Source organism: Nycticebus coucang, chromosome 3 (genome assembly GCF_027406575.1).
Source record: "Nycticebus coucang isolate mNycCou1 chromosome 3, mNycCou1.pri, whole genome shotgun sequence".
NCBI lineage: Eukaryota > Metazoa > Chordata > Mammalia > Primates > Lorisidae > Nycticebus > Nycticebus coucang.
This window is the reverse complement of record NC_069782.1, coordinates 27,369,864-27,384,283: the sequence shown is the minus strand read 5'-3', so window position 1 is coordinate 27,384,283 and position 14,420 is coordinate 27,369,864.

Here is a 14,420-nt window from a genome sequence, read left to right as displayed (position 1 = left end):
ACCAAACAAGAACATACCTTGGGGGAAAGACTCCCTATTCAATAAATGGTGTTGGGAGAACTGGATGTCTACATGTAAAAGATTGAAACTGGACCCACACCTTTCCCCACTCACAAAAATTGATTCAAGATGGATAAAGGACTTAAATTTAAGGCATGAAACAATAAAAATCCTCCAAGAAAGCATAGGCAAAACACTGGAAGATATTGGCCTGGGGAAAGACTTCATGAAGAAGACTGCCATGGCAATTGCAACAACAACAAAAATAAACAAATGGGACTTCATTAAACTGAAAAGCTTCTGTACAGCTAAGGAGACAATAACCAAAGCAAAGAGACAACCTACACAATGGGAAAGGATATTTGCATATTTTCTTTTTCTTTTTTTTTTTGTAGAGACAGAGTCTCACTGTACTGCCCTCGGGTAGAGTGCCGTGGCGTCACACGGCTCACAGCAACCTCTAACTCTTGGGCTTACACGATTCTCTTGCCTCAGCCTCCTGAGCAGCTGGGACTACAGGCGCCCGCCACAACGCCCGGCTATTTTTTGTTGTTGTTGCAGTTTGGCCGGGGCTGGGCTCGAACCCGCCACCCTCGGCAAATGGGGCCGGCGCCCTACTCACTGAGCCACAGGCACCGCCCGATATTTGCATATTTTCAATCAGACAAAAGCTTGATAACTAGGATCTATAGAGAACTCAAATTAATCCACATGAAAAAAACCAACAATCCCATATATCAATGGGCAAGAGACATGAATAGAACTTTCTCTAAAGATGACAGACGAATGGCTAACAAACACATGAAAAAATGTTTATCATCTCTATATATTAGAGAAATGCAAATCAAAACAACCCTGAGATATCATCTAACCCCAGTGAGAATGGCCCACATCACAAAATCTCAAAACTGCAGATGCTGGCGTGGATGTGGAGAAAGGGAACACTTTTACACTGCTGGTGGGACTGCAAACTAATACAACCTTTCTGGAAGGAAGTAGGGAGAAACCTCAAAGCACTCAAGCTAGACCTCCCATTTGATCCTGCAATCCCATTACTGGGCATCTATCCAGAAGGAAAAAAATCCTTTCATCATAAGGACACTTGTACTAGACTGTTTATTGCAGCTCAATTTACAATCGCCAAAATGTGGAAACAGCCTAAATGCCCCCCAACCCAGGAATGGATTAACAAACTGTGGTATATGTATACCATGGTATACTATTCAGCCATTAAAAAAAATGGAGACTTTACATCCTTCGTATTAACCTGGATAGAAGTGGAAGACATTATTCTTAGTAAAGCATCACAAGAATGGAGAAGGATGAATCCTATGTACTCAATTTTGATATGAGGACAATTAATGACAATTATGGTTATGGGGGGGGAAGCAGAAAGAGGGACGGAGGGAGGGGGGTGGGGCCTTGGTGTGTGTCACACTTTATGGGGGCAAGACATGATTGCAAGAGTGACTTTACCTAACAATTGCAATCAGTGTAACCTGGCTTATTGTACCCTCAATGAATACCCAACAATAAAAAAAAAAAAAAAATTAACCATCACACCTACCCAGGAAATTCTGACACATGCCACAGCATGCATGATACCTTGAAGACATTAACCTTGAAAGCTAAGTGAAACAAACCAGACATAAAATGATAAATATTGCATGATTCCACTTATATGAAGTACCTAGAATAGTCAGCTTCATAGAGACAGGAAGGAGAATAATGTTTACCAGGAATTAGGGAGAGGGCAGAATGGGAATTATTGTTTAATTTGTACAGAGTTTAAGTTTGGGATGATGAAAAATTTCTGGAGATGGATAATGGTAATGGTTGCACAAAAATATTCATGTACTTAACGCCACTAAATTGTACACTTCAAAATGATTAAAATTGGGCCATGTACTGCTGCAATCCTAGCATGTTGGGAGGCCAAGGCAGGACAATCATTTGAGCCTAGGAGTTGGAGACCAGCCTAGGCAACATAGTGAGACCCTCAAAAAGTAGAAAAATTAGCCGGGTATTGTGGTAGACACCTGTAGTTCCAGCTACTCAGGAGGCTGAGACAGGAGGATCACTTGAGCTCAGGAGTTTGAGGTTGCTATGAGCTATGATGACACCATGGCACTCTGGCCAGGGGAACAGAGCAAGATGATGTCTCAAAAAAACGGTTAAAATTGCTAAATTTAATGTACGAATATTTATCAAAAATTAAAAATAAATAAACAAAAACCCTCTAATGGCTGAATGGATTCCCATCTCTCTCAGGTCAAACTCAAAGTTTTAGTAGTCCCTCACTAAGTAGCACTCACACCACCTTCATTGGCCACAGTCCCTTTACCCAGCTTTATTCTTTAAAGCACTTCCCATTACTGACATACATTGTTTCCCTGACATACATTGTTTCCAATTATTGTCACACTCTCCTCATTAGAATGTGAGCTCTCTGAGAACAAGGATGTTGTCTGGTTCACTGAGAGATCCCAGTTTCCTAAAACAGCACCTGGCATATAGTAGGCACTCAATAAATATTTGTTGCATAAATAAATGAATGACTTTTACCTATTCTCAGCAAGTGCCAAAAGATAGTAAATAAGAGACTAGGTAGCTAACTAATTTCTGGATAAGTAAAAATAATTTTTCTTGGAGGAGGTATGCTGAACCCAATTGCTTATGTATTTGGGGTTTTTTGTTTGTCTATTTTTGTATATGAGCTAGAGTCTCACTCTGTTGCCCAGTGTAGAGTGCCGTGGCATCATAACTGCCAGCAACCTCAAACTCTTGGCTCAAGAAATCCTCTTGTCTCAGCCTCCTGAGTAGCTGGGACTACAGGCACCTACTACAATGCCTGGCTAGTTTTTCTGTTTTTAGTAGAGACAGGGTCTTGCTCTTGCTCAGACTGGTCTCGAAATCCTGAGCTCAAGGCGTTGGCCTCCCGGAGTGCTAGGATTACAGGCGTGAGCCACTGCACTCGGCCACACATCTTATCTTTTTTTATTTTTCTAATTGTGAAAAACATGTTCATTATCAAAAACTTGGATAACACCAAAAAGCAAAGAAGACAATAAAGGCCACTCCATTTCATACTCAGGAAGTTTCATTCACGTTTTTAAATGTATATACATTCTTCTCAGCCTGGGCAGCTCTAAAAAGCAGAGCCTGAGGCAAGGATGAAAGTGATGATACTTTATCTGGGAAGTGCATGAAAGCAGAGAGTTGAAAGTTGCAGAGAAAAAGGAAGGTGAGGGAAGGCAAGATGCAAAGCAAAACAGCCTGCAGCGTTATGATGGGGTCATCACTCCATGACAAGCTGCAAAGAGACATAGCAGGTGCCCCTGCAGATGTGTTCAGTTCACACGCAGGACTTGTTTGGGAGGTTCGCAAAGACAAACTGCACGTTGATGTTGATGGAGCCCCAAACATGGGATATTGTTGCCTAATTCTTTCTTGTCGCCTACTTCCTATTAATTAAGGTTCACCCAGGCAGAACTAACTTTCTTCAACTTGCGAGTTGTATCACACAGTCCTTGGTTGGAGACACATGAAACCAGATCCCTGTCTCACGCTTTGGTGTTTCAGCAGAGTCTGGAGGAAAGAGGTGACTCAGTGCAGTGCACAGACCAACAAAGAGAAAGAAGGCAGTCAGGAGATTTTGAGAAGTTGCATAAGATTTGTATCCAATAGGGTATTTTAAACAAAATTGGGATCAGATCACTTATATGGTTGTTTAATCATTGAGGTATCATTTATATCCCACAGAATTCACCCCTTTGAAGTATACAATTCAGTGGTCTTTAGTATAGTCACAAGGTTGTGCAACCATCATCACTAATTCCAGAACACTGCAAGCCATCTGGAGAAATCCCAAACCCACCACCGCTCACAACAGTCCCTCCCCTTCTGTGCTCCCCTCAGAGCCCCAGAAACCACTAATTTACATTGTCACTATGGATTTGTCTATTCTGAACATTTTCAGTGAATGAAATCATACAATGCACCATATTTTGTGTCTGGATTCTTTCGTTTAGCATAATATTTTTTCAAAGTTCATCCATGTTTTTTGTTTTCTTTTTTGCAGTGGTGGAAGGTAAAGTCTTACTCTGTCACCCTGGTAGAGTGCCACGGTGTCATAGCTGACAGCAACCTCAAACTCTTGAGCTCAAGTGATCCCCTTGCCTCAGCCTCCCAAGTAGCTGGGACAACACAGGCCTACTGCAACACCTGACTATTTATTCTTCTAGAGATGGGGTCCCACTCTTGCTCAGGCTGGTCTTGAACTTCTGAGCTCAAGTGATCCTCCTGCTTCAGCCTCCCAGGGTGCTAGGATTACAGGCACGAGCCACCACACCTGGCCAAGGTTCATCTATGTTGTAGCATGTATCAATACTTTATTTTTTTACATGGAGAAATAATATTCCATTGGAAGGATAAACCACATTTTGTTTATCCATTTATCAGTTGATGAAAATCTGAGATGTTTTTAATTTTTGGATATCATGAGTAATAATGCTATGAACATTTGTATACAAGTTTTTGTATAGGTTTTCATTTTTCTGGAGTTTATGTTTGGGATTGCTATAATTGCTTGGGGTTTTTTTGTTTTTCTTGGCATGTCTCATTTTTTGTGTGTGTTGAAAACTACACATTTTAATATAACGAAATAAATTTTATAAATTGGATTTTCCCATCTCCCCTGGTTTTACTGCTGTTGCTGGTCGTTATTGTTTATTTAGTCCTTTTCTGAACTAATTCTGTAAAGTCTACATTCTTTGTTGTGCATAGCCATTGAAGTCTCTGCTCATTTAACTTAGTGGTTAGCTAATGGTGAGATAGAGATTTCTTTACTGGAACCACTTAATTTTCCAGTCTTTATTGAAGGGCTCTGTGTGCACATTGGGAAATGCTTTCAGTACAGACAGGCAGTTTCCAGCTCTGCCTTAGCTTCCACTTGCTGCTTGCACAGAGACTCAGGTTAGCCAGAGGTGACCACTTAGGCTCTTCTCATGTTTTTCCCAGCATGCACACAGCTCTGGTCATAAACACAGCCCCCTGTGTGTGCACATTACCTTCTAGATTCTCAGAAATACGGTGGCGCTTTAAAAAGACCCCATGAGACATCTTAGTCCCTAGATTTTCCTTTTAAGCTTTTTGGGTAACTTAATAACTTGCCCAGATGTTAGCCACCACCGAAGGCAGCCAGTGAGGTTAAACAATAGCTTCTGATTATTTTTGACCAATGCCCCCAAGGAAAGGCTGATTGCACCAGGAGACTTCTGGATCAAATCAAATAAAGACAGCCTTGTAAGCGAGATCCTCCTAGGAGCCACAGCCAGGTCAAACAATGACATTTCTCTGGGAATGGCGTTCTAAAGGAGTTCTAATCTGTTTTTCCCTTCTCCAATGGCTGCCAGGATATTGATTTCCAACATTATTGTGGGATGTTGATTTTCAAGTCTACTGTAGAACTGGGAAGAGTAAGACAGGAATGGGGCAAATTAAAATGTCACAGAACTCATAGCTTTTACTGAATCTAGCCATTTTTCTTGAATCAACATTCTCTGGTCAATTTTGATAATTTTGCCAGTTTTCTCATTGTTTTTATGGGGGAGAGAATTTTTGGAGGTTCGTATTTGGCCATTTTCTCTGACATCGCCTACACAATTTTATAAATTAGATTTTTTTATTACATGTGGGCATTTTTCCACATCCTTAAATATTCTCCAAAATTATCTTATTGATATTTATTTAATCATTCTACTATACTGAACTTTTAGATTGATTTCAAGTTTTCTTTTTTTTTTGTAGAGACAGAGTCTCATTTTATGTCAAGTTTTCTTTTTATAGATAATGTCTTGATAAATATTTTTTGACCACATCTTGGATTTGTCAAGATAAGTCATTGGAAGTGGGACTACTCACTGAGTTAAAAATTAAACATTTCTAAAGCCAAGTTAGGAAGTAACACAAAGTCAGCTGCAAGTAATAGAAAAGTTAACTAACAACTAGGATATTTATTGCTTATTCAACCAATAAGTTTAAGAAACCCAATGAAGGTCAAGAAATCAACTCTCTTTCTCTCTCTCTCTTTTTTTCTTTTTTTGTTACAACGGTGTCAGATTGTTGAGTTTTTATTCATGTGGCAAATGGCCCCAAGGATTATAATGTCACACAAGCAAAATTCAGGAAAGCAGGGGCATATGAAGCCAGGACATGAGGGAGGCTCTTCATACACCACTCCTTTTTATTAGGAAGGAAAATGTTTTCTATACACAACCCTAACAGAATTTCTCGTAGGGCTTAAGTACTGAGTCATGTGCCCATCACTACCTTTAGGGAGGCGAGGAAAGCAAGTATCTTTTCCAGACCCAATAGTGAGATGAAAAGAGGTCTGAGAAAGCTGTTAGTAGTGAAGTGTATTAGATAGCAAAGCCATAATAGTGCTGCGTAATGAGCCATCCCAGAGCGTAGGAGTAAAAGATACCAATCCTTTTGTTGTTGTTTAATGCTCACGGTTTGGATCAATCGGAGACTGGCTGATCTAGGCTGGCCTCCCTATGGGAGGGCCCACGTCTGTTCTATGTGGGGCTATTTTTGTTTGTTTTAGTTTTTGCCTTTTATTATAAAATATAAAGAAAGAAAACAATGCAAAATCAATTTGTATCTTAGCATATTATAAAACAAATACCTTCATGGCTACTACCCAGTCAAGAAATACAACTTTGCCAGCCACCCTGATATTTCTTCAGCTCCTCACCCCAATGACAGTTCCCTTCGTTCCTCCACATTCACTACCACTGTGACTCTCACAGTAATCATTTCTTTGCATGCGTTTATAGTTTAATCATTCATTTACATATTCATAGACCCTGTGGTTTAGTCTTTATGTTTTTATTTTAATATATCACGTAAGTCTCTTTTAATTTGCAGTTTCCTTCATTATACTTTTCTTTCCTTATAATTTATCTTTTTAAGACCCTGGGCCTTTCGACTTCTATAGAATTTTCCACAGTTGGAATTTTGTTGATCGCATATTCATGGTGCATCTCAACATATTCCTTTGCCCTGTGTATTTCCTGCAAATGGGCAGCCAGAACTAGAAGCTCAAGCAGACTCTGGATCAATTCCTGTGGCAAGTTTACAGATGATGTCTGGTTTTCACTGTCTTTTTACGTTAGCAGCCCATTCATGCCCAATGCCCAGATCCATTTATTCATTTGAGTTGCAAAATGGTAATGATGTAATTCTATCATTTCATTTATTGAACAAATCAATTTTATGAAGAGATACGTGTGTATACCCCCTAATCTACTAATGGTTACCCAGTACTATAGTTTATATAGGAAAGTCAGTATAGTGCCTGGTTTGTTTTCTTTTATTTATCCATTTTTCAAAATAATGAATTAATTTCCTGTCATCCTCCAAAGGAAATTGATTATTTTTATTCTTACAAAATCATTAATTTAAATATATTAGATGAGTTTCAATTCACTACGATTATTGTCATAAAAGAAGCTAAGACTGTCTTCATTGGCCACTGGGAATCTCGAGTAATCTTTGATAGATTCTTTGCTATCTGACAGGACAAAAGGTTACAGACTAATTTTGTGCATTTTTGGCCACAGATTTGGAATTAGTCATTTTCCCAAGAAGCTCTGGTTTTCTTTTAGTGAAAAGTGGCATTATATTACCACAAGTTGGGATGCTATATGCTACTGGGTGGGTCGGTCAACATTTTTGAATTTTTTCCAGTGAACAGAACTAAAAAGCTTTTTTTTTTTTGAGACAGAGTGTCACTAGGTCACCCATGGTAGAGTGCTATGATGTCACAGCTCACAGCAACCTTAAACTCTTGGGCTTAAGCAATTCTCTTCCTTACGCCTCCCAAGTAGCTAGAACTACAGGCACCCACCACAACACCTGGATTTTTTTTTTTTTAAGACAGAGTCTCATTATGTCACTCTCAATAGAGCACTGTGGCATCACAGCTCACGGCAACCTCAAACTCTTGGGCATAAGTGATTCTCTTGCCTCAGCCTCCCAACTAGCTGGGACTACAGGCACCCACCACAACGCCCAGCTACTTTTGTTGTTGTTGTTGCTGCTGTGGCTGGCACCCTAACCGCTGAGCTATGATAGACACCAAGCCCTAAAAAACATTTCTGAAGATAAAACATTTCATGATTTCACAGTGGCATTTCCAATTTAAATTAAGGCCTATCGTGTTATTCCTGAACTCTGCGTTTCCTCCTTCCACACCAAGAATCCTGGTTCTGGATCTCGAGACATGAGAGAGGGAATATCACACCATTGCTCATTTATTTCTACATTATACACAAGAGAGTTTCAAAATAATAATAATTATTATTACTACAAATAATTTCTAAAAGTTTTGTATATTTTTCCTCCCCTCACATTCTAGAGCTGTACCATATCTACAATGTCAAAGCGCATAATCATCGCTCACCATTCTCTCCTTTTTAACTCTCATTTACTCTTCATCCCCGAGTAACTGTAGGTTTAATTGCTCACCCTTAGTTTGTAAACCAAAACCTCTCTCGTCCCTTTAGTTGTCCAAAGCTTGTTCTCTAATAGGCTCCTCAGGAAGTACTCATAGGAATAATATTCCCTAAGTTTTTGCATGTTCGGAACAGCTTGTATGTCCTCTTTGTACGTGAATAAATATTACATTTTCTTTCCTTGAGTATCCTACATATGCTATTCCATTTTCTTCTGACATCAACTGTAACAATCAAAAAGTCAAATGATAAACTTATTTTCCTTATTGTCGCGACTGTATAAATGATCACACGAGACACGGATTGACAGTACACGCTGCAGGAGGTGAGGCTAACCACGGGTGCAGGATAGCCCTGAGCACTTCTCTCAGAGTCCTTTTATTGAGAAGATACATAATAGGGGAAAAGATTACTAAGCCAAGGCGTGCAGGGGCTGCGTGCTCGGGGAAATGATCTCATAGGTGCCAAGAAAGTATGCACTCAAGGAAATGATCTTCAAGGGTGGTAAAGAAATGATTTTCAAAACACTAAATGCCATTTTTCTCCACTAATCCTTTAAGCAACTGTCATAAAACGTTCCATGTTTAACAAAAGCCTTACTACAGGGCGGCGCCTGTGGCTCAGTCAGTAGGGCGCCGGCCCCATATACCGAGGGTGACGGGTTCAAACCCGGCCCCGGCCAAACTGCAACCAAAAAATAGCTGGGCGTTGTGGCGGGCGCCTGTAGTCCCAGCTACTCGGGAGGCTGAGGCAAGAGAATCACCTAAGCCCAGGAGTTGGAGGTTGCTGTGAGCTGTGGGAGGCCACGGCACTCTACCGAGGGCCATAAAGTGAGACTCTGTCTCTACAAAAAAAAAAAAAAAAAAAAACAAAAGCCTTACTACGACAGGCCTGAACTTTGCTCCTCCAGGATTACTGAGTTACTTGGTGGCTTGCCTTCCATGTCACAAGAGATTTCCAGGCTTGCCAGGAGAATGACTCATTCTTGGTAATTCCTCATGTAAGTTATGATATTGGTGGCTATTGTAGTAAGTATGATATTTAATCCTCTATACCTAATAATCCATGTGCTTCTTTTTTTTGCCTAGATACCTAAAGAATTTTTTTTCTTCTTCTCAAAAGTCTAGAAATTTTACTAGAAAACGTCTTGGTGTGGGTCCTTCAGGTTCAATATTCTCATATTCACAGTATGCTCTTTCAATATGTATTTTCAAATCTATTTACTTTGAGAATGCTTAAAAATTATAGCAGTTAGTATTTGATTTTCTTTTTGCTTTGATTTTTTTATTCAGGAACTTCTGTTATCCATATGTTGTATCTTCTTTACCTATATTCATTCATTCGTTGTATTGTTCTCAAATATTTATTTCTTTCTTATTTTTTATTTTATTTTATTTTATTTATTTTTTTTTTTTGTAGAGACAGAGTCTCACTTTATGGCCCTGGGTAGAGTGCCGTGGCCTCACACAGCTCACAGCAACCTCCAACTCCTAGGCTTAGGCGATTCTCCTGCCTCAGCCTCCCGAGTAGCTGGGACTACAGGCGCCCGCCACAACGCCCGGCTATTTTTTTGTTGCAGTTTGGCCGGGGCCAGGTTTGAACCTGCCACCCTCGGCATATGGGGCCGGCGCCCTGCTCACTGAGCCACAGGCGCTGCCCTTATTTTTTATTTTTTAATATTTTCCTTATTTTCACCTTCTATTTCTCTGAAGGAGTTGCCTATTGTGCTTATTCACTGGGTCACTGTAGCTTAGACTTCATTTATTTTGTTTTTATATTTTTCTTGAGTGCTGTCACTTTGCTTCTGAGTTTTTTCCTAATTCTCATTTATGTTGTGCTTTAATGCTTTTTATCATTTTATTAATGATAAAAGAGTCTTTTAGCTCATTTGAAATAGTACATTATATTTTTCTTTTACTTTTTGAAGCAAATCTTTCTGGTCTGCTTTCATTACCTATAGGGACATTCTTCTGCTCCTTACTCATTTTTCTTATTATAAGTTTGTATGAGGTTTGACCTTAATACTTTTCTGCTGCTCATTTTTATATAAATTTCATTTTCTGAACTTTTAAAGGGAGATCTTGTTCAGGATAACCGTTCTAAACACAACCTATTTTGTTGTGTTTCATGTAGGGCAAAAAAAAATATGGCAGCTTACTTTATAAGATATCCTGGATATGTCTCCCTCATCCTCTTCTATTTGAACTTTCTTTCCTTCATCTCTTCAATACCTATGCTGTTCAATTTTAATTCTATTCCTACTGGTATCCTCAGGAAAGAACTTGTCCTAAAATAGCCCCATCTAGTGAATTTTGAGAGTTCACGAGGACTAAACTACTCCAGACTTTTCAGACCTTTTTGCAAGCTCCCCACCTGCACTCACCTACAATTGAAGTAGCAAAACAGTGTCAGGTACTGTTCCAAAATTAGCCTGCTGAGCCTCCAGTAATACCTGTTAGATATTTTAGGGGCTTCCTGTTTTCAGGTTTGTAAATGCCCCATTACTCTCCTCTGCTTTTTCCTGCATGGAGGCTGATGTTATGCAGGTCTGGTGCCTATCAATGATTTATCCTCACTTGCTTCTATTTTCAGAGTTCACAGGGTACTTTTTCACCTGGTTTTGTTGAAAATGTCTATGGATTTTTGATTTTGATATTAACTTGTTCTGGCTATTTTTATGTGTGGATTAGGAAAGTTCCAAGCACTATTCTTTCACCACCATTCCATCTTCCTAAATTTAGGTATTCACTCTTAGAGTCCAGGTTAAATGGGCAGGACCACACCAGGGAAGCTCTTCTTGTGGTTAAAGGGAGAAATGCAACAGAACAAACTTTAAACCACAGGATGCTTGTGCCTCTGTTGGCAGGACACATTTGTTAATGTTCCATTGGCCAGAAATGGCCACAAGGCCAACCACAATGTCAATATGCAAGAAAATATACTCTTCTTCTAGTGGGAAGAACTGCAAAATCATGCCAAGAGCATAAAGAGAGGGAGCCATGAAGAATTTGGAACAATAATTCTATACTCTACATTAACCAACTACATCTACCCAAAGGCATTTTCTAAATCTTGCTAAATGATTTTCCAGAAATGGTTCATTAATTATATACTTCCATCCATAAATAAAAGTGCCCTTCCCACTACCATACTCATCCTTACTGAATATTTTTAAATTGCTGTTAATTTAACAAGTAAAAAAATAAATTTAACTTATTGTACCCTCAATGAATCCCCAACAATAAAAAAAAAATGTTTAAGTACAAAAATAAATAAATAAATAAATAAATTTAAGTGGTTTAATGGTTAGCTTGCCCTTATATTTTTGTGAGGTTTAATACTTTTCCATTAGTTTATTAGTAATTTGTCTCTCTCCCTTGATGACTTATCTGGTTATATCTTTTATTCATTTCACTGTGGCATGTAATGCTTTCTTACTGATTTATAAGATCTCATTACCTATTAAATATTTTAATCCTTATCTTGCATATTCCTTGCCCCTATTTGTTCCAATTTGTCATTTCTCTTTTGTATCCTTTTTCTAATTCTGCATAACAAATCACCTTAAAGCTTAGTGTTCTAAACCAAAAAAGTTTACGCCTTGCTTACAAGTCCTTGGATCAGCAGATTATAACTGATAACCTAGATCAGGCTTGGCTGATGTTGGCTGGGTTCATTCATACACCTGTGTCAACTGGTGACACAGCTAGGGAAGCACTGGTTTAAGATGGGCTGTCTCCTTGGTGTGTGCCACACCTTCGGGGGGCAAGCCATGATTGCAAGAGGGACTTTACCTAACAAATGCAATCAGTGTAACCTGGCTTATTGTACCCTCAATGACTCCCCAGCAATTAAAAAAAAAAAAAGAAAAAAATGATGGGCTGTCTCACATGCTGGCTGTTGCCCTACTATCCACTGGTGCAAAGGGAATTAACAGGCCATGTTACCACCATACTTTTTTATCGTATTTATATTGTTTTTTCGTTCAAACTTTTTATATAATCAAATTTATCATTTTTCCTATGTGATTTCTTTATTGCTTTTTTGTTTGTAAAGTTCTTTTCCAGTGCCCAAGTACTGATAAGTATTCATTTATTTTCTTCTAGATTTTTATTATTTCATCTGTTAAGTCTCTTATCCATTAGAAATTGATAGATGTGAATTGTGAAGTAGTACTGTTTCCTCACACATTGCTAGGTTCACGGTTGGAGACCCCTATAACACAAGATAGATTAACAAGAGAAAAATATTACACGTTTAAGTTTTCTGTGACGTGGGAGCCTTCAGAAATAAAGACTCACAGAAATGGGGGAATCTGTGTATTTTTCTGAACATTTTGTAAAAGTATGATCAGAGGACAAAAGGGTATGATCTAATGATAACATACTGTGGGGAAGTTAGCAAGACCTGTTTGTTCACATTGTTTTTGGCATCCCTCTGTGACATTTCTTCTCACACAGTGTGGAGCAAGACACTTGTCACTTGAAGGTCTTCAGGGGAGAGAGACCTTCTTGGGTTCTGTGACCTGCTTCAGGGAAGGTGGGGCGGGAGAAGGTCAGAGAGACCTTCCCACTTCTGTAATTTTTTTTTTGTTTCCTTCATCTTCAAATACTCAGTATGCCAAGGTGCCATATTGGGGGTACCATCAATCTGAGTCCCATCAAAAGTGAGAATTTAAATGGGTGTTTTTCCACACATGGTTATCCAATTCTCTAAGCATTATTAATGGAATAGTTTTTCCTTTTCCCATGGATTGGTGATAGCCTCTTTATCACAGAGGATAAAGGTGAATTATGAGATAGTCCTTGGATCTGTTTCTAGACTCTTTTTTTCCTTTTCTTTTTTAAGACGAAAGTCTCACTTTGTCACTCTCAGTAGAGCGCTGTGGTATCATAGCTCACAGCAACTTCAGACTCTTGAGCTCAAGTGATTCTCTTGCCTCAGTCTCCCAAGTAGCTGGGACTACATGTGCCCACCACAATGCCCAGCTATTTTTTTAGAGACAGGGTCTCGTCTAGCTCACGCTGGTCTCAAACTCCTGAGCTCAGGCAATCCACCTGCCTTGCCTCTCAGAGTGCTAGGATTATAGGCATAAGCCATCACACTAGCCTTGTTTCTGGACTCTTGCCTCTGTTCCACTGATGTGTCTATTATCTGCACTCTTATACTGTCCAAACATATATCCAAGGAGGGGTAGAAACTCAGGGTTGATGTGAGATTATCACCATTGATAATCTCACATATTGTACAGCCCTCCTGAAGCCCAGAGTTCAGGAGAGAGACACAGCAAGGGACCAGAGACATGATGGGTGTGGGGTTGATTCAGACCTCTCAGAGGGCAGAATTCCCTGAGCAGAGGGAAAACACTTAAGATGCATATCCTAACCTAGTACTCGTCATGAGAGCAGGAAAAAGAGCTACAATTACAAATTTGATCACAAGAGACACTTGGGCTCCCCCCACCATTATCTGAGGTCCTCAAGACACTTGTGCAGGACTGAGGTCCTGGAGAGCCATGTGGTCTCCCCACATGCACAGAAGCCAACCACACTCTGTGAACAGGCAGGCTGTCGTCTTCCACCTGTGCAGAATACATAATATTTATTGATTTTCCCTCGAGTAACAGGTTTAGTGAAGATTGTCAATTCTCTGGGGAGATAAACATGAAATGCTTCTTTCCCCCCAATAAAATCTATCAATTATGCTGTGTGGAACCTCCATTTCCCACTGGGTTGCTGGCTTCATTAGCTACATAAATCCTAGTCTGATTCTATAACTTTTCATCTTAGATATCAAAACAATTTCTCTCTAGTTATTAAGAGTTAATTCTGTTCAATTTGAAATTTCAATCTTACACCCAGCTAGAAAGTGTTTTAAAGCTTTCCTCCTTCCTTCTAGTGC